Source organism: Gorilla gorilla, chromosome 11, assembly GCF_029281585.2.
Source record: "Gorilla gorilla gorilla isolate KB3781 chromosome 11, NHGRI_mGorGor1-v2.1_pri, whole genome shotgun sequence".
Classification (NCBI taxonomy): domain Eukaryota; kingdom Metazoa; phylum Chordata; class Mammalia; order Primates; family Hominidae; genus Gorilla; species Gorilla gorilla.
The window spans coordinates 121599146-121613721 of record NC_073235.2 but is presented as its reverse complement, the minus strand read 5'-3'; the positions used below and the strand labels follow the sequence as shown (position 1 = coordinate 121613721).

Sequence of the window (14576 nt, the reverse complement as noted above, 5' to 3'; positions counted from 1 at the left end):
GGTGGCGGGCGCCTGTAGTCCCAGCTACTCGAGCGGCTGAGGCAGAATTGCTTGAAACCTGGGAGGTGGAGGTTGCAGTGGGTGAGATCGTGCCACTGCACTCCAGCCTGGGCGACAGACTAAGACTCCATTTCAAAAAAAAAAGGTCCAAAATCCATGATCTTAGTTTCCAACTTAAGAAACTAGAAAAAGAAGAGTAAGTAAAACTGAAAGTAAGTAGATAAAAAGGAAATAATAAATATCAAAGCAGAAATCAATACATTTTTTAAATGGGAAGTTTAAAAAATTCAAAACAGACACCATGGATTCAATCATGCTCATTTCAGTACATATACTAAAACTGGAATGATACAGAGATTAGCACGGTCCCTGCACAAGGATGACATGAAAATTTGTGAAGTGTTCCATATTAAAAAAAAAAAGTAATTCTAAATTCAATAGAATAATTTATTTTTATTTATTTAGAGATGGATCTTGCTCACTCTGTCGCCCAGGCTGGAGTGCAGTGGCATAATCTTGGCTCACTGCAACCTCCGCCTCCTGGATTCAAGCAGTTCTTGTGCCTCAGCCTCTCAAGTAGCTGAGATTACAGGAATGTGCCACCATGCCTGGCTAATTTTTGTATTTTAGTAGAGACAGGGTTTCACTATGTTGGTCAGTCTGGTCTTGAACTCCTGACCTCAAGTGATCCACCTGCTTCAGACTCCGAAAGTGTTGAGATTACAGGCGTGAGGCATCATGCCTGGCTAAATTCAACAGAATAATTTAAAAAACAATAGAGAAAACCAATGAAACTAAAACTTGTTTCTTTGAGAAATATCAATGAAATTGATAAACTTCTAGCCAGAATGATCAGGAAAAAAAGAGGGAAGACACAAATTACCAATGTCAGAAATAAAACAAATGACATCACAACAGACTTTAAAGGTATTTAAAAGTTTAAAAAGGAATTTTGTGAATAACTTTGTGGCAATAAATTTGACAATTTAGATAAAATGAACACATTCTTTGTGTGTTTCTAGTAGAATGTCATATAGATTCCTAAAATGCAACGTGGCCACAGCCTTTATCTTTCCTTACCCACAATTCCAATCCTGCTTAACCTTCTATTTCAGCCTGTTGCCCCAAACCCGAAATCTAGGCATTGCCACACATTTTTTGGGTTCATTTACCAAAAATCTCGAGAAACAGAGAATCAAAGTAACTGGATAGCTATCAAAGGGATTGAATGTGTAGCTAAAAATCTTCTCACGAAGGACACTTCAGGTCCAGTTGGCTTCCCTAGTGAATTCTACTAAACATTTAACAAAGAAATAATACCAATTCTACACAAACTCTTCCAGACAATTGGAATGGAGTCAGGGCAGGTTCCAAGTGTTCCCCTGCGGCATTAGGCCAAGTATCTCTGTGGGGCTTGGCCTAAAACTGCACTCTTGCTTGACTTTTACCTCCACGTTTTGTCCTGCTTCTCCCCTGGGAGGACTCCCTTGACAAATCACTTGCATACTAATCTTCATCTCAGGGTCTATTTCTGGGGAAACTGATCTAAGACAGACAATGCCTGGATTATGGGTTTAGGGCAACAGGTTGAGATAGAAGGTTAAGCGGGATTGGGATTGGGGGTAAGGAAAGATAAAGGCTGTGACCACGTTGCATTTTAGGAATCTATATGACATTCTACTAGAGGCATCCAGTAGGTAGTTGGATATGCAGCTTAGGAAAGCCATCTAGGTAGGAAACAAATTTGAGAGTCATTAGTCTAAAAATGGTCATTAAAGCCCTGGTCGTGGAAGCAAAGAGTGTGAAGGGTAAAAGGAGAGGAGGACCTGTGCCCAGTCCCAATCCTACTTAACCTTCTGTCTCAACCTGCTGGATAAATAAATGAAAGGGAACCAGCAGACAGACTGAGGAGCAGCTGAAGAAGTAGGAGGAAAAGCAGGACGTGGGTATTCTCAAGGCCAAATAAAGAGCGTTTTGGCCAGGCACGGTGGCTCACACCTGTAATCCCAGCACTTTGGGAGGCCAAGGCGGGCAGATCACCTGAGGTCAGGAGTTCAAGACCATCCTGGCCAACATGGTGAAACCCCATCTCTACTAAAATATGAAAAATTAGCCAGGCGTGGTGTTGGGTGCCTGTAATCACAGCTACTCAGGAGGCTAGGGCAGGAGAATCACTTGAACACAGGAGGCAGAGGTTGCAGTGAGCCAAGATCATGTCACTGCACTCCAGCCTGGGCAGCAGAGCAAGACTCTGTCTCAAAAAAAAAAAAAAAAAAAAAAAAGCATTTCATGGAGGAAATGGTCCACAGAGTCAACTCAGCATTTATTCATTTATTCATTCAGCAATTCTGAGCACCTGCTCTGCTACCAAGCCGTCACTGTGCTGGGAGATAGGGACAGAATGGGAAGACAGACACCTAACTCGGACCCTACTCTCTTGGAATTTACAGTCCAGAGGAGAGGACAACTAAACAAATCTCACTCAAAAAAATTTATAATTGCAAAGAGAGTTTGCATGTATTAAAGAAATGAAATCTTCCCCGAGGAAGTGGCATTTGAGCTAGAGCAAGACAGAAGGGGACTAGATACAACAGCAAAACAAGCAATAAAGTTATAAAATAGATAAATTGGACTTCATCAAAATTAAAAACTTTTATGCCTCAAAGGACACCATCAAGAAAGTGAAAACAGGGCTGGGCTCATTGGTTCAAGCCTATAATCCCAATAATTTGGGAGGCTGAGGTGGGAGGATTGCTTGAAGCCAGGAGTTCAAGACCAGGCTGGGCAACATAGTGAGACTCCATCTCTTAAAAAAAAAAAAAATTAGCCAGGCCTGGTGGCACACCCCTGTAGTCCTAGCTACTCAGGAGGCTGAGGTAGGAGGATTCCTGAGCCCAGGAGTTTGCAACCTCAGTGAGCTCAGTGAGCCATGATAGTACCACTGCACTCCACCCTGGGTGACAGAGGAAGACCCTGTCTCTAAAACAAAAAAAGAAAGTGAAAAGATACCTGGGCATAGGAGAAAATGTTTGCAAAACATATATCTAATAAGGGACTTCTATCTAGACTACATCAAGAACTCCTAAAATTCAATAGTAAAAAGACAACCCAATTTTTTTAAATAAGCAAAGAATTTGAATAGACATTTATCAGAAGATACACAAATGGTTAATAAGCACATGAAAGCATGCTTAACATCATTTGCATAGGGAAGTGCCAATCAAAATCAAATGAGATACCACTTCACACCCAGTGGGATGGTTATAACTACAAAAATGGAAAATAACAAGTGTCAGAGAGTGTATCAGTTTGCTAAAGCTGCCATAACAAAGTACCACAAACTGAGTGACTTAAACAACAGAAATTTGTTGTCTCATGTTCTGGAGGCAAGAAGTCCAAGATCAAGTTATCAAAGGGCCATGCTCCCTCTGAAGGCCCCAAAGAAGGATTTGTTCCAGGTTTCTCTCCTAGCTTCTGGTAGGTCCTTGGCTATGGCAGTATAATTCCAGTCTTCATGTGCCATTCTCCCTGTGTGCGTGTCTGTGTCCACATTTCCCATTTTTATAAAAGACACCAGTAATATTGGATAAGGGGCCCAACCTACTCCAATAAGACCTCATCTCAGCCTCACTAATTGCATCTATAATGACTCTATTAATATAATGACTCCAAATGACTCCAAATAATTTCACATTATGAGGTACTGGGGATTAGGACTTCGACACATGAATTTTGGGGAGCCACAATTCAACCTATAATAGCAAGGATGTAGAGAAACTGGAATTCTCATATACTATTGGTAGGAAGGTAAAATGGTACGGCCACTTTGTAAAAATCTGGCAGTTTCTCAAAAAGTTGAACATAGAAAACTCTGCTCGGGCTCTCCCTCTCCCTCTCCCTCTCCCTCTCCCCACGGTCTCCCTCTCCCGCTCTTTCCACGGTCTCCCTCTGATGCCGAGCCGAAGCTGGACGGTACTGCTGCCATCTCAGCTCACTGCAACCACCCTGCCTGATTCTCCTGCCTCAGCCTGCCGAGTGCCTGCGATTGCAGGCTCGCGCCGCCCCACCTGACTGGTTTTCGTATTTTTTTGGTGGAGACGGGGTTTCGCTGTGTTGGCCGGGCTGGTCTCCAGCTCCTAACCGCGAGTGATCGGCCAGCCTCGGCCTCCCGAGGTGCCGGGATTGCAGACGGAGTCTCGTTCACTCGGTGCTCAATGGTGCCCAGGCTGGAGTGCAGTGGCGTGATCTCGGCCCGCTACAACCACCTCCCAGCCGCCTGCCTTGGCCTCCCAAAGTGCCGAGATTGCAGCCTCTGCCCGGCTGCCGCCCCGTCTGGGAAGTGAGGAGCGTCTCCGCCTGGCCGCCCATCATCCGGGATGTGAGGAGCCCCTCTGCCTGGCTGCCCAGTCTGGAAAGTGAGGAGTGTCTCTGCCCAGCCGCCATCCCATCTAGGAAACGAGGAGCGCCTCTTCCCGGCCGCCATCACATCTGGGAAGTGAGGAGCGTCTCTGCCCGGCCGCCCATCGTCTGAGATGTGGGGAGCACCTCTGCCTTGCCGCCCCGTCCGGGATGTGAGGAGCGTCTCTGCCCGGCCGCCCCGTCTGAGAAGTGAGGAGACCCTCTGCCTGGCAACCACCCCGTCTGAGAAGTGAGGAGCCCCTCCGCCCGGCAGCCGCCCTGCCCGAGAAGTGAGGAGCCCCTCCGCCCAGCAGCCACCCCGTCTGGGAAGTGAGGAGCGTCTCCGCCCGGCAGCCACCTCGTCCGGGAGGGAGGTGAGGGGGGTCAGCCCCCCCGCCCGGCCAGCCGCCCCGTCGGGGAGGGAGGTGGGGGGGTTAGCCCCCCGCCTGGCCGGCCACCCAGTCCGAGAGGTGAGGGGCGCCTCTGCCTGGCCGCCCCTACTGGGAAGTGAGGAGCCCCTCTGCCCAGCCAGCTGCTCCGTCCAGGAGGGAGGTGGGGGGGTCAGCCCCCTGCCCGGCCAGCCACCCCGTCCGGAAGGGAGGTGGGGGGGTCAACCCCCCGCCCGGCCAGCCGCCCCGTCTGGGAGGGAGGTGGGGGGGTTAGCCCCCCGCCTGGCCAGCCTCCCCGTCCGGGAGGTGAGGGGCGTCTCTGCCCGGCCGCCCCTACTGGGAAGTGAGGAGCCCCCCCGTCCGGCCAGCCGCCCCGTCCGGGAGGGAGGTGGGGGGGTCAACCCCCCGCCCGGCCAGCCGCCCCGTCCGGAAGGGAGGTGGGGGGGTCAACCCCCCACCCGGCCAGCCGCCCAGTCCGGGAGGGAGGTGGGGGGGTTGGCCCCCCGCCTGGCCAGCCGCCCCGTCCAGGAGGTGAGGGGCGCCTCTACCCGGCCGCCCCTACTGGGAAGTGAGGAGCCCCTCTGCCCGGCCAGCCGCTCCCTCCGGGAGGGAGGTGGGGGGGTCAGCCCCCCGCCAGGCCAGCCGCCCTGTCCGGGAGGGAGGTGGGGGGGTCAGCCCCCCGCCCGGCCAGCCGCCCCGTCCGGGAGGTGGGGGGGGTCAGCCCCCCGCCCGGCCAGCCGCCCCATCCGGGAGGGAGGTGGGGGGGTTAGCCCCCCCGCCCGGCCAGCCGCCCCGTCCGGGAGGTGAGGGGCGCCTCTGCCCGGCCGCCCCTACTGGGAAGTGAGGAGCCCCTCAGCCCGGCCAGCCGCCCCGTCCGGGAGGGAGGTGGGGGGGGGTCAGCCCACCGCCCAGCCTGCCGCCCTGTCCGGGAGGGAGGTGGGGGGGTTAGCCCCCCGCCCGGCCAGCCGCCCCGTCCGGGAGGCGAGGGGCGCCTTTGCCCGGCCGCCCCTACTGGGAAGTGAGGAGCCCCTCAGCCCGGCCAGCCGCCCCGTCCGGGAGGGAGGTGGGGGGGGGGTCAGCCCACCGCCCAGCCTGCCGCCCTGTCCGGGAGGGAAGTGGGGGGGTTGGCCCCCCCGCCTGGCCAGCCGCCCCGTCCGGGAGGTGAGGGGCGCCTCTGCCCGGCTGCCCCTACTGGGAAGTGAGGAGCCCCTCTGCCCGGCCAGCCGCTCCCTCCGGGAGGGAGGTGGGGGGGTCAGCCCCCCGCCAGGCCAGCCGCCCTGTCCGGGAGGGAGGTGGGGGTTCAGCCCCCCGCCCGGCCAGCCGCCCCATCCGGGAGGTGAGGGGCGCCTCTGCCCGGCCACCCCTACTGGGAAGTGAGGAGCCCCTCAGCCCGGCCAGCCGCCCCGTCCGGGAGGGAGGTGGGGGGGGGGTCAGCCCACCGCCCAGCCTGCCGCCCTGTCCGGGAGGGAGGTGGGGGGTCAGCCCCCCGCCGGCCAGCTGCCCCGTCCGGGAGGGAGGTGGGGGGGTCAGCTCCCCGCCGGCCAGCCGCCCCGTCCGGGAGGGAGGTGGGGGTTCAGCCCCCCACCTGGCCAGCCGCCCCATCTGGGAGGTGAGGGGCACCTCTGCCCGGCCGCCCCTACTGGGAATTGAGGAGCCCCTCTGCCCGGCCAGCCGCCCCGTCCAGGAGGGAGGTGGGGGGGGGGTCAGCCCCCTGCCCGGCCAGCCGCCCCGTCCGGGAGGTGAGGGGCGCCCCTGCCCAGCCGCCCCTACTGGGAAGTGAGGAGCCCCTCTGCCCGGCCACCACCCCGTCTGGGAGGTGTACCCAACAGCTCATTGAGAACGGGCCATGATGACAATGGCGGTTTTGTGGAATAGAAAGAGGGGAAAGGTGGGGAAAAGATTGAGAAATCGGATGGTTGCCGTGTCTGTGTAGAAAGAGGTAGACATGGGAGACTTTTCATTTTGTTCTGTACTAAGAAAAAATTCTTCTGCCTTGGGATCCTGTTGATCTGTGACCCTACCCCCAACCCTGTGCTCTCTGAAACATGTGCTGTATCCACTCAGGGTTGAATGGATTAAGGGCGGTGCAAGATGTGCTTTGTTAAACAGATGCTTGAAGGCAGCATGCTCGTTAAGAGCCATCACCACTCCCTAATCTCAAGCACCCAGGGACACAAACACTGCGGAAGGCCGCAGGGTCCTCTGCCTAGGAAAACCAGAGAACTTTGTTCACTTGTTTATCTGCTGACCTTCCCTCCACTATTGTCCTGTAACCCTGCCAAATCCCCCTCTGCGAGAAACACCCAAGAATGATCAATAAAAAATAAAAAAAATAAAAAAAAAAAAAAACTCTGCTCGGGGAGTAATAATAAAACTCCAGAGTCCTGCGCAAAAAAAAAAAAAAAAAAAAAGTTGAACATAAAGCTACCATAGGATCCAGCAATTCCACTCCTAGGTTTATACCCGAGAAAATGAAGACATATGTTCATACAAAAAATTGTACATGAATGTTCATAGCAGCATTATTCATAATAGCCAAAGAGTGGAAATAACGCAAATGTCCTTCCACGAATGAACAGATAAACAAAATGTGATCTATCACAATGGAATATTACCTGGCAATAAAATTGAAGTACTGATACATGCTACGGCACGGCAGCGTGGACGAAGCTTGAAAACATTATGCCAAGTGAAAGAAGCCAGTCACGAAAGACGACATGATTCTATTTATATGAAATGTACAAAACTGGCAAATCCATAGAGATAGAAAGTAGACTGGCTGTCTAGGCTGAGGAGTTGGGGGCAGTGACTACTAATGGGTTTAAGGTTTCTTTCTGGGGTGATAAAACAATTTCAAGATTGATTGTGGTGATGGTAGAATCAATATTCACAACTCTGAATATTCTTTTTTTTTTTTTTTTTTTTGAGACCAAGTCTCACTCTGTCATCCAGGCTAGAGTACAGCGGCGCGATCTCGGCTCACTGCAACCTTTGCCTCCCGGGTTCAAGCAATTCTCCTGCCTTAACCTCCCAAGTAGCTGGGATTACAGGCACCCGCCACCATACCTGGCTAATTTTTTTGTATTTTTAGTAGAGACGGGGTTTCACCATGTTGGCTAGGCTGGTTTCAAACTCCTGACCTCAAGTGATCCGCCCACCTCGGCCTCCCAAAGTGCCAGGATTACAGGTGTGAGCCACCATGCCTGGCCTACAACTCTGAATATCCTAAATTGAACTGCACATTTTAAATGGGTGAATTTTATGAGTTTTAATGTGTGTGCATTATATCTCAATAAAGCTGTTATTCTAAAATAAATAAATAAATCCTAAACTCCCTATGAAAAAACAAACACAAAAACAAAACAAAACAAAAAGGTCAAGAACATTCCAACCAAAAAGCAACCACGAGAAAGTGAGCTCTAGAATGGCAGGAATGTTTGCCTGCTTTGTTCACTGTCGTATCCCCAGCACCAAAACAATGTCTGGAAATAGTAGGTATAAATAAAAGGACCATGTGCAAAAGCCTTGTGTCAGGGAGGTGGATGGCCCATGGGAGAAATGAAAGATCAATATGAGTGACTGGGACTACACTGGAGATGACTGGGTTCAACTGAGTCTTTATCCTAAAAGCAATGAGCAGCAATGATGAATTTTTAAGTGGAGGTGAATCAGATTTACATTTGAAAAGACCACTGGTAGGCCAGGTGCAGTGGCTTACTTGTAATACCAGTACTTTGGGAGGCTGAGGTGGGAGGATCACTTGAGCTCAGGAGTTCAAGACCAGCCAGGGCAACATAGCGAAACCCCTGTCTCTACAAAAAATACAAAAAATTAGCCGGACATGGTGGTACGAGCCTGCGGTTCCAGCTACTAGGAAGGCTGAGGTGGAAGGATCGCTTGAGCCTGGGAGGCAGAGGTTGCAGTGAACTGAGATCGTGCCACTGCACTCCAGCCTGGGTGCAGAACACCCGCAGCAGGGGAGAGCTGATTAAAGATAAAGACTGAAATGTTGGATTTAACAAAAAGAAGTTGTTAGTGACCTTGGAAAAATCAGTCCAAGTGGAGAGATGGGGTGACTAATTTGGGGAATTGGAAAGGAATTAGAGCTGGCAAAATTATACTACACTTGGTAAGGCCTCCCTATTCCCTATAAGTCTCCAGGGAAACAGACCAAAAATACACTTGGCTTGAGAAATAACAAAGACATGTTCCCATGCATATTCACGCACAGCCGGTTCACCAGCGGATTCTGTTTCTGTTCAAGGATTCCATACTTCCCACCCTGATACAGAGAGAGGTCTCATGGCTGAAGTTCATCAGCGGTTGTCTCCTACCAGATGCTAGCCTTCTTTCATTGCTGGGGGAGAGGTGGGTGGGAGAACACAGAGCGGGCTGCCATCATCTGAGATTTGGGAGGCACTTCAGAAACACAATTCGTTCCCTTTTAGCTTCGTTGCGCTAGGTACAATCCAGAACCCAAAGGCAGGCCAAGTAGACACACTTCAACTCCACTCCCTGAAGATGGCGAAATGTTTTAGATTAGGACATTTCTCTGGTGTGACCAGACGTCTGAACTGAACCAAAAGAGCTGGGTTCTAGTTCTAGTTCTGCTGGTCTCAGTAGCAAAGCCTTGGGCAAGAGACTTGACCTCTCTCGGCTTCCATCTCCTCATCTCAAAAATTAGGAGAATAAACACATGCCCTGCCCTGAGTAGAGTGGTTAGGAGGGGATAACAACCATGCAAGGGCAGATGTAGATTTGGGGGCCTGAGCTTATATAATCTCATGGTATTCGTTAAGAAAAAGAAAATTTAAAATACAAAAGTAGGTACAAATATAAATATTTAAAATGAGAAAAGAAATTACATCACTCTACAAAATTGAAAAAGCTCATACCAAAAACATCACACACAAAAAACTGAAAAAACACTATTTGTTAAATTAACTGCCTGGCATATCGCTAAGCACTTTCTCACTACATTTTTTGGCTGTGTATTCTTTTATGGCCTCTTTAACAACATTTTTGTCATTCTATGGAGAGAAAAGGAAGATAATTGAGTCATTCCTCTCTCTAATGGTGGATCAAAATTTGTTATCGCTGCTAGCTTAGAAAAGATCCAGTTGTCCAACTCCTTATTTTAGGATGATTGTCAAACTTGGGAAACTACCAAGCCTTTTGTTATGAGCCATAAGCGATCAAGAAACTTCACATTACCTTGTACTGTGACCAATATATCTCCCCATTTTTTTGATGCTGGACATCTATGACCAAAAGACTTCTGACACACTCAGGTCACTGTGCTTGTAATTCAGCACAGTGGGGACTAGGGGTATTCCTGGAAGGCTAGCAAAAACGTAAGTATACACACAAGCCACATAAACTCAAACTCAGTGTATTCCCTACTCCAAAATGCCTAAAAATGCTCACAGCCACTGCAATGCCTCCAGATAGGCAAAGTCACAGTGGAAAAAGACAGTGGTCTCTTTAAACCTGTTAAGAGTTAAAATCTTTAAATCTGTTAAGAACAGATTTGGTTTAAAATATCTTAGTTTTGCTACTTATATATATTTTTTAAACTGTGATCGTGTGAACACGTTGCTAAGACCTCTTGCATGTCCATAGAAGAGGCCTGGGTAAGTTTGAGTGCCCAGAAGAGGAAGCTCTCCTAAGCGTCGGGGTTATTTACCGTAAAGGTCCTTTAAAAGGCGGAGCCAAAGGGAGGTTGCTGAGAGGCTGGGGCTGAGCTGAATTTCTCGGGTGAAGGAGCACGGTGGAGGCAGAGGGGCGTCGCCAGTCCGGCTCACGGCGCGTGGCCGGCCCAGGGTAGCTTCCCAAAGATGAAACTGTGGCCTCTCTCAGCCGAACCCCACTGAGAGGTCCCCGCTGACCCATCCCTGCCCTCCTGCGACCCCTGCTTGGTTCCCAGAAAGGACAGAGACCTCCAACCAGCCCTCGCCCTCCGCAGGTCTCCGTCTCAGGTTTCAAAAGGAGCGCGCCCCCTTAGGCCCGCCCCTCACTTCCGGCCTGTAAACGCGTGGGTCCCACAGATCTCGCGATAGCGCGTCTTCTCGCCGCTGGCGCTCACCCTGGGCAGCCTCGCCTACGTGTTGGTTGAGGTTGGCTGAGGTCGGCTGCTCTGTTGGCGCTTGGGATCGGGGCTTTCCCCCAGGCCCATTATGTGGCAGCATCGACTGGACTCTTAAGGCCACTGGCTCCTTTAAGTCCACCCGTCCCTGAAGGTTCCTATCGAGAGGCTAGGTGTAGGGAACCGCCTTCAACCCTGTGCCCACGGTCGTGTTGTGCTGCGCACGAGTGATAAGGACTCAGACATCCTAATGACTGTTCCAGGCTCTCACTGGGTGCCGGACACCGGGCTCCACACACGTCTTCTCAATGAATACCCACAATAACCCTGAGAGAAAGGCGTGGTTTTTTACCCTCGTTATACAATTGGGGAAACTGAGGCTCAAAAGAGTGAAGGAACCTGCTGAGGGTCACAGAAAAGGATGCGGCCGAAACTCGAAGTCAGTCTGGCTGCAGCTGTAAGGCCTCGTTACTGTCGTAGAGCAGTTTGTCAAGAGGTCCTTCGGTTCCTAGATTTCTAGAGGACGCTGGAGTTCATTGTGAAGTGCCGGGGCTTTGGGTCCACACAGATACAGGTGCATAGGAAAATCCAGGAACCTTCTTTGTTCTGTGACTTTAAATGACTTGCTTAACCTTTCTGGGGCTCATTTTTCTTCAACTGATAGATGGGGTTAATAATAATACTTCATAGAATTATCGTGAGTGTTCAGTGCCTACTCCATAGTAAGCTCTCAATAAATGGAAACTGCTACTATTAATAATCTTTTATCCTCTCACGTGTTGTACAGTGTTCAAAGTGCAGGAGGTGCTTAATAAACCAGAGTGAATGGTGAATGAATGGAGGAAGAAATGTAAAGTCTGGCCAGACACCATGTGGTCCTTGCCTCCAGCCCCCTAATCTTATTTATTTATTTTTGAGACAAAGTTTTCACTCTTATTGCCCAGGCTGGAGTGCAGTGGCGTGATCTCGGCTTACTGCAACCTCTGCCTGCCGGGTTCAGGCGATTTTCCTGCCCCAGCCTCCTGGGTAGATGGGATTACAGGCACACACCACCATACCCAGCTAAATTTTTTGTATTTTTTTTTTTACTAGAAATGGGGTTTCACCATGTTGGCCAGGCTGGTCTCGAACTCCTGACCTCAGGTGATCCGCCCACCTCGGCCTCCCAAAAAGTGTTGGGATTACAGGCATTAGCCACCGCACCTAGCCAGCCCCCTAATCTCTTACCCACTTCACTATGTGGTGCCACTTCAAAGGGCTTGAACTGGGAAATTACTGTTTCTCTTCTTCCCAAAACGGCTGTGTGTGTGTGCATGTGCACGTGTTTTAACTTGGGTTTGTTTGGTTTTTTTTTTAGGCAGAGTCTTGCTCTGTCACCCAGGCTGGAGTGCAGTGGCACAATCTCGGCTCACTGCAAGCTTCGCCTTCCGGGTTCACACCATTCTCCTGTCTCAGCCTCCCGAGTAGCTGGAACTACAGGCGCCCGCCACCACGCCCAGCTAATTTTTTGTATTTTTAGTAGAGATGGGGTTGCACCGTGTTAGCCAGGATGGTCTCGATCTCCTGACCTCGTGATCCACCTGCCTTGGCCTCCCAAAGTGCTGGGATTACAGCCACCACACCCAGACTTAACTTGTTATTGAAGTAATGTACAGAAAAATACACAAATCCTACGTGCACTTAACTTTTAACACAATGAACAAAGTAGTGTAATCAGGTCCCTGAGGAAGAAACAAATCATTACCAGCTCCCCAAACCCTTCTCCTGTTTCCCTCTATTCGCTGCATCTCCTACAGGGATAACCACTATCATGCCTTTTAATTTTATTTTATTTATTTTATTTTATTTTATTTTATTTTATTTATTTTTTGGAGATGGGGTCTTACTTTGTCACCCAAGCTTAAGTGCAGTGGCATGATCATAGCTCACTGTAGCTTCGACCTCCTGGGTTGGGATTACAGGCCACTATCCTGCCTTCCAACTGCATAAGTTAACTTTGCCTGTTTTTGCAGCTGCCACTGGGATCATACAGTGTGCTCTCATCTGGAACTTCCCACATCTCCACGTGCCCTCACCTTCAGTGAGAGTCTGAGAAGAAGCCGGGTGGGGTTGCTGCGCACATGGTCGGGGCTGCTGCCAATGCCACTCATCTCACCATCACTTGCTGCCTCTCTGCCTGCCCCCTGGTCCATGGTTCTCTGACATCTCTCTCTCCTTCAGGTGGGGAAGCATGTTCTGTTTCTCATTCTCAGCTCTTTCATAAGGAGTTCCCACAGCAGAGATGTCTGTGCCCTAGTGAGCCCGTTCTTGCCCTATACCCCAGATGTTTCCCTTTCCACCAGGAAGGCCCTGAGGCCTGAGGGAGTGAGGGTAGAGGTGCACTGAGCCCCAGTGGTCATGCCCAGCCTCACAACATTCCAAATAGCACTCCTCCCTCTGCCCTGTTCGGCGGACCCCTTCCCTGTCCAGTGAAACCTTTTTCTCACTCCGGGTGATGAGCTCTCCGGCCTCTGTTGTTCCTCCCCTGCAGTCTGCCATCCACTACAGACCCCCAGCCCACCAGACACTGGGGAACCCCAACTGTGGCCATGGTTTACTTCCTCTTCCAAGGATTTCTGATGCCATGCCGGTTAAGGGACATGGCTTAAGGGTCTAGTTATGTTACATATGAGGAGAGTAAGGCTCAGAGAAATTTAAGGAATTTTCCAAAACCATATAATTTATAAGTGATGAGAATTAGACCTCAGAAGTGCCATTTGATGCAAGGCTAGAAGGCTAAGTGTCTGCTAAAGGCCACCATTCAGTGAGACTAAAATGGGTGAGACGTCTAGGCACTTTACATATATTACATCTAGTCCTCAAAACAACTTCAGCAGATGAGTGTTTTTATTTCAATATAGCAGATACAGAAACTGAGGTCCAGAGAACTTAATGACTTTGCCTTAGGTCACAGGGATAGTGAGAGACTAAACTAGGATTCAATCCCTCCCACCGCACAGGCTGACCCCAAAGCCTGGCTCTTTCTTCTGCACTGTGCCATGCTCACTGGAAGGATTTTGACAAGAGCAAATATGAGTGGACATGCAGCTAAGGCAGGACAGTTGGGGTACATTCCAGAGAGAGGGAAACATGGACCACAGAGGGGCTGTTTCCATTTTCTATTACTGAGTAACAAACCGCTCCAAAATTCAGTGGCTTAAAAATAACCATTTACATCCCACAGTCCTGTGGGTTGACTACAGTCAGCTGGGCAGTTCTCACGTGGGGTCTCTCAAGCAGTTCAGTTAGATGGTGGCTAAGGCTGGAGTCATCTGAAGGCTCAACTCGGCTGGATATCCAAGATGACTTTTTAAAAATTTATTTATTTATTTATTTATTTTTGAAGACACAGCCTCACTTCGTCACCCAGGCTGGACTGTAGTGGCGCAATCTCACTCACTGCAACCTCCACCTCCCAGGTTCAAGTGATTCTCATGCCTCAGCCTCCCGAGAAGCTGGGACTACAGGCATGTGCCACTATGTCTGGCTAATTTTTTGTATTTTTAGTAGAGATGGGGTTTCGCCATGTTGGCCAGGATGGTCTTGAACTCCTGGCCTCAAGTTATCTGCCTGCCTCGGCCTCCCAAAGTGCTGAGATTACAGGTGTGAACCACTGAGCCCAGCCCCAAGATGACTTTTTAAAGTCACATGTCTGGCACCTCATC

At 50.3% G+C, this 14576-nt stretch overlaps 1 long non-coding RNA gene and 1 pseudogene across 2 annotated transcripts in view; one reads left to right on the top strand and one right to left on the bottom strand.

Annotated features, from left to right (window-relative positions):
• The window catches only part of LOC109025907 (uncharacterized), a 32207-nt gene extending 21426 nt beyond the window's left edge, over positions 1-10781 (bottom strand). For both annotated transcript variants that reach the window (XR_002004865.4, XR_008677492.2), the window contains exon 1: positions 10474-10781. This is a non-coding gene — a long non-coding RNA (uncharacterized lncRNA). The remainder of the gene's footprint in view (positions 1-10473) is intronic.
• LOC115933804 (uncharacterized) lies at positions 314-414 on the top strand (annotated as a pseudogene).
• Positions 10782-14576: the final 3795 nt, after the last annotated feature.